Source organism: Fukomys damarensis, unplaced genomic scaffold (assembly GCF_012274545.1).
Source record: "Fukomys damarensis isolate Sample0158 unplaced genomic scaffold, DMR_v1.0_HiC HiC_scaffold_39, whole genome shotgun sequence".
Lineage (NCBI taxonomy): Eukaryota > Metazoa > Chordata > Mammalia > Rodentia > Bathyergidae > Fukomys > Fukomys damarensis.
Genome location: NW_022900951.1, coordinates 34,645,916 through 34,659,628, shown reverse-complemented (window position 1 = coordinate 34,659,628; position 13,713 = coordinate 34,645,916). Strand labels below are relative to the sequence as shown.

At 43.0% G+C, this 13,713-nt stretch overlaps 1 long non-coding RNA gene across 1 annotated transcript in view; it reads left to right on the top strand.

The window, feature by feature from the left end:
* The window catches only part of LOC117284712, a 49,160-nt gene that overhangs the window by 34,956 nt on the left and 491 nt on the right, over positions 1-13,713 (top strand). The window contains exon 2 of the long non-coding RNA XR_004515781.1: positions 13,605-13,691. This is a non-coding gene — a long non-coding RNA (uncharacterized LOC117284712). The remainder of the gene's footprint in view (positions 1-13,604; positions 13,692-13,713) is intronic.

Sequence of the window (13,713 nt, the reverse complement as noted above, 5' to 3'; positions counted from 1 at the left end):
ATTGGGATGACTTTTTCCAAAGTTGGCAGCACCGTTAAAGTTTCCCAAAATTCAGTTTATATATATATATATATATATTTATATTTATATAACAAGACTAATAATAGCAGTATGTTATGCATTGATAGCAGCAACAGCCTTTCCAGGTTCTGCAGTCATCTGAACAAAATTAGAGACATTCAGCACATTCCATTAAAAAAAACCAAACAGAGAATAATATCCAGAAAACAGCATTGTTCTGTTGCTGTTGTGGTACCCGGCACCATTTTTTTTATTAGCCTCTTAATCATCATCTGGAAAGAGAACATTCTAGAATAATATCTTTAAATATAGCTCTGATAAAGCACGGTCCCTACTATGTATCATAAAGCAGGTACAAGATATTTTACATTCACAGAGGTATGATACAGTACAGTCCTACATCAATAACACTAGAATCAGTTTTGGTTTGTAATTTGCTTTGTCTGCAAATAAGATTGCTACCCCTGTTTTTTTCTGGGCTCCTGTCACATGGAGAATTATTTTCTATCTTTTCACTTTCAGTCTATGGGCTTCTTTTTGCACTAGGTGTGTTTCTTGTATACAACATATTGTTGGATTTTGCTTCTTATTCCATTTTGCCAGTCTATTTATCTTGATTGGTGAGTTGAGGCCATTGACATTGATGATTATAACTGATATGTACTGACCTACTATTAACATGTTATTGTCCTTTTGTTGACTCTTTTCTTTTTCACCTTCTTCTTTTTGTTTCTTTCCTTGCCTATTTGATTTGCTCTGTTGGGCCTCATGGTATTTTTGCCTTCATTGTTTTTTTCTAGGCTCTTGTTTAGAATTGCTTGTAGTGCTGGTTTAGTATTCATGTAGTTTCTCAGGTGTTCTTTGTCGTGGAAGTGTCTTATTTCCCTATCCATTTTGAAAAAGAGTTTTGCAGGATACTTCAGTCTAGATTGGAGGTTATTCTCTTTTAGTTCTTGAAATATCTCATTCCAGGCTATCCTTGCCCCAAGGGTTTGTGTTGAAAAGTCTGCTTTGATTCTGATGGGCTTTCCTTTGCATGTGATTTGTTTCTTTTCTCTTACTGCTTGTAATATTTTGTTCTTGTGTTGGGTTTCTGGGATCTTGATTATTATATGTCTAGGTGTAGATTTTTTTTGATTGTAGCTAGTTGGGGTCCTATATGCCTCAGTTATCTGAATGTCAAATTCTTCCCTTCTGTTTGGGAAGTTTTCTCTCACTAATTCTGTGAATAGCTTTTTAAAGTCATTTGTATTTTCTCCTGCTACTTCATGTATTCCTATCAGTCTTATGTTATTCTTCTTTGCATCATCTAGGAGTTGTTGGATCGATTTCTCATGATCCCTTACTGTTTTTAAGAGACCTCTTTTTTCATGGTCACTGACTGCAATCTTATCTTCTATATCTGAGAGTCTATCTTCTCATTCTTTTATTCTGTTGCGTACACTTTCAAAGGAGTGTTTGATCTCCTGGGTATCTGTTTGAATCTGTTTTATGGATTCCATTTCTTTCCTATGTTGGGCATTTATTTTTTCCATTTCTTTCTTATGCTGGGCCATCATGGCTTCTATCATGGTCCTGAGCTCATCTACTTTTTTGTCAGTTTCTGCTCTAGAGTCTCGAATCATGACTTCCATTTTGCCCACTATCTCTATGGTTATCTGGGAAACTATTTCTGTTTTGAATTTTTCTAGAGCCTGATTGATCTGTTTTGTTACTTCCTGTGCTTTGAGTTCAGGGCCTCCTGGTGGTTCACTATCGGCCTTTTCATCCTCATTTGCCCTACTGTTTGCCAATGGTGAACTGGAAGTCTGTCCTTGTGTCTTGCTTAAGTGTTTTCTCATTTTAATTTTTGTTGTTGGACTGCCCTTGGTTTAATCTCTGGATTATCAGCCAAATTTTATCACCCAAATCTTCCTGATATAGTTGCACCCTAGCTTCTGTGTCTCTAACGACCCACAGACATTCTCATCTTCATAACATCAGAGAAAACAGCTCATCAAATCAACGGCAATGCTTTACCCCAACTGATACAATCAGCAACACATTAAGATCAAGCACAACTTGGTGACTGACCACCTGTGGTAATCACTAGTCTATCACCCTTAAATCATTTGAATTAAATTGAAATCAAGAAGCAGTCCAGAGCATGTCTGCAGTGAACAAAATTTCAATATTGTGTATTTACCATGTAATGGCTCAGAGGGAGGACGCAAGACCCCTGATCTCAGTTAGCTGATGGCTGAACCCCATGACGCTGACTGACCTCTGGCTGCAAGGCCCAGATTGAGTTCCCCAACCTTCTGAATGGTTGAACTCCACACCATTCTACTACAGGTTTCCCACGCCCTTTCTTTAAAGATGTTCAAAGTTGGGAACTCAGAAAAATACCCTTAATAACCACCTCTGCCTCTGCAGAGTAGGTCCAAAGACTGGCACAGTCAGGAGGACTGAGAATGCGTGGGGGGGTGTTGTAAGGGGAGTTATGGGGGTTCAGGGGCACCCGCGTGGCTACCTTCCTGCACTGGAGCGATGGCGGCTGGGGCCGGAGCAGGCGTGGCTCTCCTTCCCGCGGTGGATTGGGGCCCAGGCTACCTCCCTGCGCTGGAGCGATGGCCAATAATACATTTTGATTCCCATAGTTCCCACCACAAAATCATGGTCACAAGACAGTTCAATGTTAACCCGAATGTAACATTTTTTTTTTTCAGGATGTTTATCTTTAGCTGTTCTAGCCCACAAGAATGGGGGTCAGGATTAGAAAAGCAGGACTGGTGACATTCCTTTCATCTTAATTTTTTTTTATTTCAGACTATTCACAAAAGTTCTATCAGTGTCACCTTACAGTCTTAAGATGGCAGTTATGGCATGAATCTTTATGTCCCCACATAAAAGTGCCCTAAGCAGGTAAGAAGAGAGTGTGTAGAAAAAAACATCTTCTAGCCAGGCATAGTGGTATACACTTGTAATTCTGGCTACTCAAAAGGCTGAGACAAGAGGATCACAAGTTCAAGGCCAGCTTGGGTAACTTAGAGAGAACCTGTCTCAAAATAAAATAAAGAAAAAGGGCTGAGGATGCAGCTCAGTAGTAGCGAGTGCTTGTCTGGCACACATGAGGGCCTGGGTTTTATCCCTAGCACTGCAAACATAGCAAATCAAATCAACAAAGCAAAATGGTGCAAACAAAAACTTCCCAAAATGCTTTCTATTCTATCAGGGGGAAGAAACACTATATTCCAAAATACTGAGAAGACATTCAAATATGACTCCTTATTCAAAATTGGGTCATGGAAATATTTCTTTTCCAACCATTGGCAGAGGGTATTGGGATTCCCATGGCTAGATTACAGCAATGGCCATCTGAAGCTGGGGGAGAGACTCTTCTTTCCTACCCAGTTGCTTATCTACTTTCAGAAGCCTCAGAGCAAGCTGCCAATCACAAAGAAATAGGGTAAAGTGGTTGTTGAGTAGCCAGTGAAAGGGTCCGCCATGTCAGCTGTTGACCAAGTTTGCCTTACATCAAAGAAGTGACTTTGAAGACTAGAAGATAATGGAAGTCTTAGAGCAGTGGGGCACCTGGGTTGAGGCCAGTGGTGTGGGAAAAATTGTAGAACTGGAGCCTGAATACTTCAGTCAGACAGCTTTGCTGATGTAGTAGGCTTTCAGTTCTGGAACCAGCCTTCAGCCAAAGACTGCCCAAGTAAAAGCCACTAAGGCTGCAAATTTACATTCTCATGGCAAAATCCATTCGTTAACAGAACTCTCCCAGGACTCTCAAAATCCAGCTCTCTCAGCTGGTTGAAGCAACCCATGAGCTCTGTCTGAAACTGAGCAATTTAGACAGTGTTTCCTAAGCCCTGGTTCACAGATAGGTACCCAAATCCCATGGAGATGCTTGCCAAAAACAGATCCCCAGACCCCACCTTCAGAGATTATGATTTAGGAGGCCTGGGATGAAGCACCTCAGTTCAGAGACAGTGTCACCTTGGGCTTCTTTAGCGAGTGCCTCCAGGTAATCCTGGGGCCCACCTAGGTTTTGTAATCACTGGATTATGGTTCTAGATGCAATGAAAGTCATCTGAAGATAGTGAGAAGCAGCTGGGGTGGAGTTTTGGATTCACTCAGTAGACTTTTGGGAGGGTGACTTCTTGCCAATTCCTGTACTGTTTAGCTCCCACATGGACTCAGGGCCAGGGAATTCTGTTGGGTTCTACCATTTCTCAGGGGTCACTGTTGCCTGTCACTCAAAAACTGGGAACATGCTGCAGTTTTCCCTGGGACTTCTCAAGGGGAAAACTGGACTTCCTCCATTCCCCTGCCCCCCAGCATTCATGGAGGACCTATGCAGCCTGCCACCTTGGGGACTCTTGGGGTACTCTGGTGTGTTGGTCTGGTAACAAGTCACCACAGATGTAGTGGCTTAAAACAACACAAACTTATCTTACAATTTTGGGGGTTAGATATAAAAGTGGGTCTCAATGGGTAAAAATCAGAGGGAGATTGGCAGTCTGTGTTCTCTTCTGGAAGCTCCACAGAAGACTCTGTCTCCCAGACTTTTCTACCTTCTAGAAGCTACCCATATTTCTTGGCTCATGACTCCTTTTACCCACCTTACCAGAAAGAACAGGTAGAATCCTTCTCACATGTCATCACTGTGGCCTCCTCTCCTGCTTTCCCTTTTTCCTTATAAGATTTCTTGTGATTAACTTGAGATCACCCCAGTGATCCAGGATGATTTCCTATTTCAAAGTCCTTAACTTAATTACACCCTCAAAATCCCTTCTGCTGTGTAAGGTGACATTTTCCCAGGTTCTAGGGATTAGGACATGGACATCTTTGGGGTCCATTATTCTGTCTACCACACTTCGCAACATAGCACTGCTACAAGTCATAAAAGAAATGACTAGAACTTTTATGGTTCAAGAGCCATTCTCTTAGTTGAATTGACTTTTCTCCCTTGGAATAAGTGAGTTTTCCCAGAATAGTACGCTGAGAGTACCACTTCTTTGGGGGTCGGACCAGTTGCAAGGAGGGTTCTCCTTTGAGTCCACTCCTCTTTCCTGTGGTTGGGCAAAGATGGGGTTGTGACCAATGGACACAGTGTGAGAGCAGGGAGTTCTCGAATGCGAGGTCATTTGATGTCATGTCTTTTTCTTTCTCAAACCTGGAGACAACTCTTTAAGCATTGGACATTTTGTTGTTGTTATCTGAGTAATCAAAAGATTTTTAAAACATCACCCTGGTAGTCTGGAATTTTTTTTTCATTTAAGACTTTGTCACATAGTTGCGCACATACAAGCACAATGAGAATCTCTCCAATTTGTTATTACTATTTCATCTGTTGCAATTACCTGTTGTCTCTGTATTTGTTGGAGCATCCCAACAATGTAATCCTAGAGTGGGGAGTCCCCTTGCTCTAATTTAATGTGAGAAATCTTTGAAAGCAGAAATAGTGCTGCCTGTCCTTAATTTGCACATATTCTAGTTATATGTCTGTGGTATATAATAATTATAGTCATCTCAGGGTACTGGTACATTTATGTCTGCGTGGATTTTCCTGGGATTTCTGATTGCTAAAGCCTCCATGTAGAGTTACCAGACATCTCTCATATGTGTTAAAGCTTCTGGTTCCTCATCCTCATAGTCAGGGTAAGAACAGGCATGATTGGTACCTTGCTCATAGCCCCTACTCTCTTGTCTTTCAATGCACATGGTCCCGTCTTCCAACTGCTACCATCTCCATCTCTAGGTTTCTTCTGGCACCAAATCCCACCTACCTACAGGCAGCAGGCTAGGGGGAACCCTCAGCTAGACCATGCAAGCTGGTGGATAAGTACTACATCATCCTTGCCCCCAGAACAGGAAAGTCAAGGTGCTTTTTCTACAGTGCATCCCAAAGTCTCCAGCAAGATTGAGCTGCAGTTGTCCATGTCTGTAACTTTCTTGGAACATACCATTTTGTGGCTGCCTTCCCTTCCATGTCTCTCTGTCCCACTCTCCTGCTGGTCCTTTCTGTAATCCTCTGCTAAATCTTTGGCTTATTTCATGGTCTCCTTTTGGGGAAACCCAGAAGAGGACTAATCTACTGAATAGAGCATTCTAAATCAAAGACTAAACAACAGAGGCATGGTAAGTTTCCACTGCAATTCCAAGCAACAACCAGTACTTAGTAAATGTTGGGTGTGGTGGCTAAAATGAGGGCAGATGTGCATGCCCATTTACTACCAAATAACTCTGGGCCACCTCTGTAGTCTCTCTGGACTTGACTTTTCTCATTGGTCATATGGACATATCATAATGTTCCGTAGGTAGTGTGAGAGTTAAAGGAAATAATATACATGGAGCTCACTGGGCCAGTGGTATATGGAAGTAATCCCTGTTACTTGGGAGGCTAAGGCAGGAGGATTGCAAGTCTGAGGCCAGCCTGGACAACTTTGGGAGACCCTGTCTCAAAATAAAAAATAAAAGGGCTGGGGATGTAGTCCAGTGCAAGGCCCTGAGTTCAATTGCCAGTACAGAAAAATAAACAAATAAATAAATTATATACAAAGCTCTTCATTATAAGGCTCACTAAATAGTAACTATTTCTGTTAGGTTCTTTAACCTACCTGTGGGCTAAGTGGGTATTTCAGACCCTTGCTTAGAAGAAAGAGTGGAAAAGAAAAATCTAAATTCTGAAATCCTATCAATAAACATAATGAGATGAGAATGGAAAGTAAATCTCAGTTTATTACAAATATGGACATCTAAACATTTCAAAGAATTTTTCAAGTAGAGAGAGTATCCAGCTTGTATCCCATAAGCTTAAGTACTCCCAAAAGAGTCCGCTGAAGTCAGAGGCAGTGGAATATGCCTGTAATCCCAGCACTCTGAAGTAGGAGGACTGCAAGTTCAAGTGCAGTCTGGGCAATTTAGCAATTTAGTGAGATCTTGTCTCAAAATAAAAAAGGCTGGGGATATAACTCAGTGTGAAGGCCCTGGGCTCAATCCCTAGCATTGCATAAGCCAAAACCAAAACCAAAACCAAAAACCAAAGCAAACCAAACCAAACCAAAAAACCCGAGTCCCCCAAACCACATAAATGGCCAAAACATCAATCTGGACAGGAAATGGTCTCTTAGAACCAAGACAGAGTCTAAGAGACAAATGCTCCTTGGGGGAAAAGACAATCAGCAAGATCAGGACGTGTGCTATTGACAACACCTTCACTGGTTTCCTTATTTCCCAGACCTCTGTGTTAGCTTAAAGGGATTGAGAAACAGTGAGAAGAATGTTTCCCTGAAGGGAGGACAGCATACACAGGCTGCCAGATTTTTCCTTAAACAGAACCCTAAGATCAGTTGAAGTTGCCACCTAATTGATCACAGGTGAGAGAAAAGAAGGAGCCAGTGTAGTCAGGGGCCCCCAATCAAAACTGCATTGACAAGGTTCCCCTGTGCTCTGATATTCAAGTCAAACTATGGTTTGAACTTATTCCCAAAGGCTCATGTGCTAGAACCTCAATTCCTAGTGCGGCAATGTTGGGAGGTGTGGCCTAATAGGAGGCATTTAGATCATGAAGACTCCACCTTCATGAATGGATTCATCTTTTTTTTTTCTTTTTATTGAATTTTTTGGTACAATCTATATACAAGACTAAGACTCCACCTTCATGAATGGATTCATCTTTTTTTTTTCTTTTTATTGAATTTTTTGGTACAATCTAGGTATACAATACAGTTACATTCATCATTGGGATCCTGTACCTTTACATAATAGGTCTTGATTCTCATATTTTCCCTTTTTCCCTGCCCTCCCTTCACCCGCTCCTCCCCTCCCCATTTACAAACACTTTATTTCCGTGAATGGATTAATCTTGTTCTCAGTGGAGTTAAGTTAGTTTTCTCGGGAGTGGGTTGGTTCTCTTGGGAGCAGGTTGTTATAACAGGGAGTTGGAGGGTTGGGGGTAGCTCAATGGCAGAGCACTTGTCTAGCATGCACAAGCTCCTGGGTTCCATCCCCAGTACTGGAAGTGAGTTCAACTTCCTCAGCTTTCTTACTCCTGCCCTTTTGTCCTTCTGTCATGGTGCAAAAAGAGGGCCCTTACTGGAAGCCAAGCAGATGCTATCACCTTGCTATTGGATTTTCAGCCCCCAGAACAGCGAGTCAACTAACTTTCTATGCTTTATACATTTCCTGGTCTCTGGGTTTTGCAATAGCAGCAGAAAACAGATGGAGACAGGTACAACCACAGACCTCATTATACAGCATGCAATCTTCCCAGTACTTTGGCACTTGGCCTGCTTGCTTTGTCCGAAGTGAAGCAGAACTTTTCAAGCAAGTTTTGAATTCAACTTAAAGTGTAGTTACTTAAAAGGGATAATGCAGACCCTTTGCACTGGCTCAAAATTTAAAAAGGGCCCCTCTGGGTATTTATTCTACAAAAATTCCATTTATGTATTAATGTATTAAAATAGTTTATTGAGCTCTGTCTCAGTTTGGTTTCTCACATGCTAACCTCAGACATTACTTTGAATGAAAGTACAATTCAGGAGAACACAGTGTTTTGATCAATGATGGGTCATATATATGATGGTGGCACCATAAAATTATATCACTTAGTGATGTCATAGTCACCTTAGTTTGGGTAAGTGCATTCTCTGATATTCACAGAATGATGAGATTGGATGACACATTTCTGACAACATGTTTCTTCTGTTAAGTGATTCCTGACTAGTTTATTTGAGAAGTGATCCCAAGAAACAGGTAGGGAAGAGTAGGCTAGTGAAAAACTGAGAAGGAGGAAAGGCAGGCAATACACAGCAGGTCATTACCAATAAGGGTAAATGGATTTTAATGCCACTGAGGAATTTTTAAGTCAGTGTTGAATATAAGCCTCATCTCTCCCATCCAGGGCCAGGCAGGGTGACACCAACTCCTGCGGGTGTCATTAGAGGGCCAAGAGGAAAAGCTTTATTAACTCCTTAGCAGTTGCAGCTGGTGATCGCAATAGCGAAGTGAGCTCCAGATGTAGGAAGAAGCAGTCAGGCGGAGCTACAGATGCCGCCTGTTGGAACTGGAGAGATGTGCACTAAAGTGACAAGGTGTGGGGCCACGGGTCACCACCAATGGCAACTGATTGCCTGGGTCTCATATGGAGTTGGACTCAAGGAGCTTGCACTTGGCAGTGTATCACACAAGCAAGCCTGGGAAGCCATGGGGACAGGGTGTGACAGGTGAGAGGCTGGAAGAGAGGGAGAGAGGGTGCGCTTCCCGCAAGGGACAAGGCCATCTGAGTCTGCACGATAAGGAGGTGGTGCCTGGGAAAGCGAAGAAAACATCTTCTGGGTAGGGCACTTACATGCGCAAATGTCAGAAGGCACAAGAGGGCATTTTGACAAATGTTCTTTTCTGTCTTGGTTTTCATAGCATGTGTTCCCTTTTACCAAGAGAAGCCTCCCTTCAGCTCCACACGCTGTCCACCATGCCCATTACTGGATGTCTAATGCACTCGACAAATTCTATTATTTTATCCTGGATGTGTGGGGCTATCTGTTAATATCTGACAGTTATTACCCAGAAACTAAATGAACCTTGGAGTGAATATTTTCTTTTCCTTTAAAAAAATAAAATAAGAAGAAAAGGGGAAATGTCAGAGAAAAGGAAAAATATTTTAAGCCATGAATCTTCACAGATGCATGGCATGCTTTTAAAAAAAAAAAAAGAAAGAAAAGATGTGAATTTGAGATGGCGCTAGGATGCATTCCCAAGACCAGCATGGATGTCACCCAGGCGCCTACAAATGGCTTATCAAAGGCTCCAGCTGTGGGCTGGACTCATTTGTCAAAAGCCTGGCAACTGATGATGTCATAGTGGCAGAGCACTCAAGTGCCTCATTTAGACAAGGTGTGTTGAGGGAGCAGTGCAGCCACAGTCCAGGCCACCCACAGGACATGTTTTCATCATCACCTGCTTCTTTTCTGCTCTGGATGATTTGATGGAACTGCTCTGGATGCTGGTGGCAGAACACCAAGTGGTTTAAATGTGGCGTAAGCACCAAAATTAAAAAATGCCTGAACTGGCTTTGGGCAAAATTATGAACTAGGTGAGGTCTGGCTGCTGCCTCCTTCCGTGGTTGCGCCCTTTCCGAATTTCTTTGGCTAGCTAACAAGGTTCCATTGTCCAAGGATCCTAATATGGCCCCCTTGGGACTAGGAAATTTCTGCTACCCCAAACCAGGTGGATTTGCACTTTTTTCCCAGTACCCGGGATTGAACTCAGGATCTTACGCTTGCCAGGCAGGTGCAGCACCACTGAGCTACATCCCCAGCCTGAACTTGCATTTTAAAAGAGAACTGTGGGTAGGGACTGATGCTTACCACAGAAGAATGTCTTCATGACTGAGGAAATTTAGGCAAAATGAGAGCTGGATTTTCTGGCTCCTTTCTTTGAGATCACATCAGATAGATGAATATCTGGTTTGTGCAGGGCCAGTTGGGTGCCACAAATGTGGTCAGATAGTAATTAGGTTGTTAGAAGTTGGATAGTCTTGGGAGCAGGTAGGGACTGGAAGGAGCAGGGACTTTTTAGGGGTGCTGATAATGTTCTGTCTCCCAGGCTGGATGCTGATGTCGTTTACTTTGTGAAAACTCCAAATATAAAAACTAATCATGTGCAAAAAGCTTACTTTCAAAAACTAGATTTGGCAGGCCAAGGATTTAGCTCAGTGGTGATGCCATCTGCCTCACAAGAGCACTGTTCTGAGTTCAATCCCCAATACTTAAAAAAAAAAAAGGAGCTTTGGAGTTTGGGACAAGAAGATGTGATTCTGTGAGTGTCTGGTCTTTCCCTTTTATTGTGTCAGTGTATGTGTGTGAGTGTGTGTGTGTGTGTGCATGTATGTGTGTGTGTACTACTGCTTCCAATCTTCACAGCAGCCCTAGGGATTAGGCCTAGTAATTATGTCCATTGTGCAGATGTGGGTACCAAATCACAGAGAGGTCTGACTTCTTGCCCAAAACCACACAGCCAGTTAGCATCAGAGCAGGGATTCAAACCCACGTCTTCCAACTAGAGTCTGTGCTTTTTCAAGTATTGCCAAGAGTAGAGCCAACCCCACCCTCCAATACCCTTAGTGGGCTGTAAGGTAGTCCTAGTTTGGTGGGGGGTCTGAGAGGGTACTATGCTTGTCTGACACATGACTGTCAGGAGACAAAGGCCTGGGCAGATGTCAGCTGCAGCTGGTGGCCAGGATGGTAAGGTTCATGTTAAGTCTCCTGGGGGTGAAGCTTTTTGAAGTGCTCGTGCATATGCACAGGGACCCAGAGAGGAGTGGTGAGCTTGCTCAGGGCACAGGGCATGGCAGGCTCAATTTGGGTATGTCAAGGGACTGATGTTGAGATGGCTCCGAGTGGTCGTTTTGACCTGAAATGGAAAGAGCCCTGGGAACCTTCTGCCTTCAAGAGCTAAAGCAATAAAGGAATGTTTTTTGGCACTCCTGGGAACAAGGTAAGTAGGTAAGGAAGGTGTACATTTCACAAGGACACTACAACTCTAAAAGACCACCCACATGGTCTTCTGCATTGTGATATGCTACTCACCCATCAAGTCTATGATTGCACCCTTAGGAATATGGCAAGTGACTCCTTTGACCAATAGAATACGATGGAAGTAGATTTATCCCCATTCTTGGTGTGGCCTTTAATGGGCCTGGTGGCTTCCTCTTCCGGCATCTCAGCACTCAGCATCTGTGGTGTGAGAAGCTCAAGCCACAGGGACGTGCCCCTCCTGATAGTCCAGATGAGGTCAGGCCAGCACTGACCACGTGTGCCACCTTGGATGCTCAGCCTAGGGCAAGCTGCAGATGACTGCACTGTAGCTGCTCAAGAGACCCCAAGTAAGAACCATCTGGCTGAGACCACTCAGTTCATAGAACTCAGGCCACAATAAGAATTGTTTTAAGTCACTAAATCTTAGGGTGGCTTGTATATAAGAAGAGATACTGGAAAAAGGATAGACAAGGGCCTCAAAAGATTAAAGCACAGGATTGGATTGCTGAGGGTGCCAACCAGGGGTATAGGAGGGAGAAAATTGAAAGAGGCTTCAAGCAGAGTCAAGCTTCTATTCATAAAAATGCCAGCAATGCCAGGAGCGCAGAGATTTAGTTTCAGACTTGGCCTGGCCACCCATTAGCCCTGGAGCCTTTAGTAAGTCAACAGCTCTCTGAGTCTTATTCTCCTCATCTGGTAGAATGGAGATGATTCTTTCCATAAACTCAGACTATTATATTTGGGTCAAAATTAGGGCAGGCATTATGCTCATTGTAAGATGAAACCAGGCACTGAAAATGTGTGGAAGTGCATGTTAATTATATGCAAATCTCTTACAACAGTACATAGCACATTCTAAGTGCTCAATATATGTCCGTGGTCATTACTATGCTGTGGGTGCCACTTATTTCTCTGAGTAACACATACCCTGATGGCAGCTTTAAAAATCTAACCAGGTACAGCTCCTTTGGAGTACTATTTGGCAACAAAGTTAAACACATACCTTATGACCTAATGACTCCGAAATTCTAATCCTGAGAATACTGTATACCCAGCAAAATTGGGCCTTTGTAGCCACCAAAACACGTATAGGACAATGTTCCCAAATACTTTATTCATAATAACTCCAAGCTGGAAACAATCCAAATGTCCATCAAGAGTCAAGCGGATAAGTAAATTGTGGTATATTTATATAATGGAATACCACTCCATAATTAAAAAGGATGGACTATTGTTTTATGCAATAGAAGGGATGGAGCTCATGGAGAATGAGTGGAAGAAGCCACACACCACACGGGCTGCATGAGCCCATTTACAAAAACAGGTAAAACTAATCTATGGTGGTGGGGATCAGGATAGCTGGGGGGTGTTGAAGGAGAAGGGCTGTGAGGGAACCTTATGGGCTTTTGGCAATGTTGTATATCTTGACCTGGGTGGTGATAATGAAAGTATATTCATTTGGAAGATTAATTCATATTAAGTGCATACATTAAGATGTATGCACTTCACTGTATCTAAGTTGTTGGGTCTCAGGGCATAATACCCCAAAGTACAGGGTTTCCTGTGCTAGTACTTTGAGCTAAAACAGATGGGAAGGCCTCTGAAGCAAGGTCTCTCTTGACCTTCTCTGGTCCTACTTGCTCCTGTCCCACTTTTCTCCCCTGAGGTAAGACCCCATATCCAGAATCCTTCTTCCCACACAAAGTGGGTCATAGAAGCTAGATTTCCTGTCCCCGAAAGCAAGGCATAAAACCTAGAAAGATCACTCTCTCCCTTTTCTTTTGAAGATACTTATTCCAGAAGGGTCCTGCCATGTGTTCAGGAGGAGGAAATCCTACCCATTGAGGCCAAGAAGAGCCCCAATGAGTAGACCTTGCCAGGTTCCGCCCCCCAGCCTGATACCTTTTGTCTGAGCCCCTTCTACACGGCTGCCTATTCTTCACTGCACCTAAGCACTGCGTCCATGAGTCTTCATTTCTGAAGGCTCTGGTGTCAAGGCAAACTTTGATTAAATAAATTTACTGTTGTTTTTTCTTGTTAACCCATCTTTTGCTCTAGGAGCGTGCTTGTGACCACTGCCATTGTTATGATGGGTGAGGAGGAATCACACTTTTTGGTCTGGACAAAGACAGACTTTATAGAAGAGTGAGTAAAGGAAGGGGTGGGG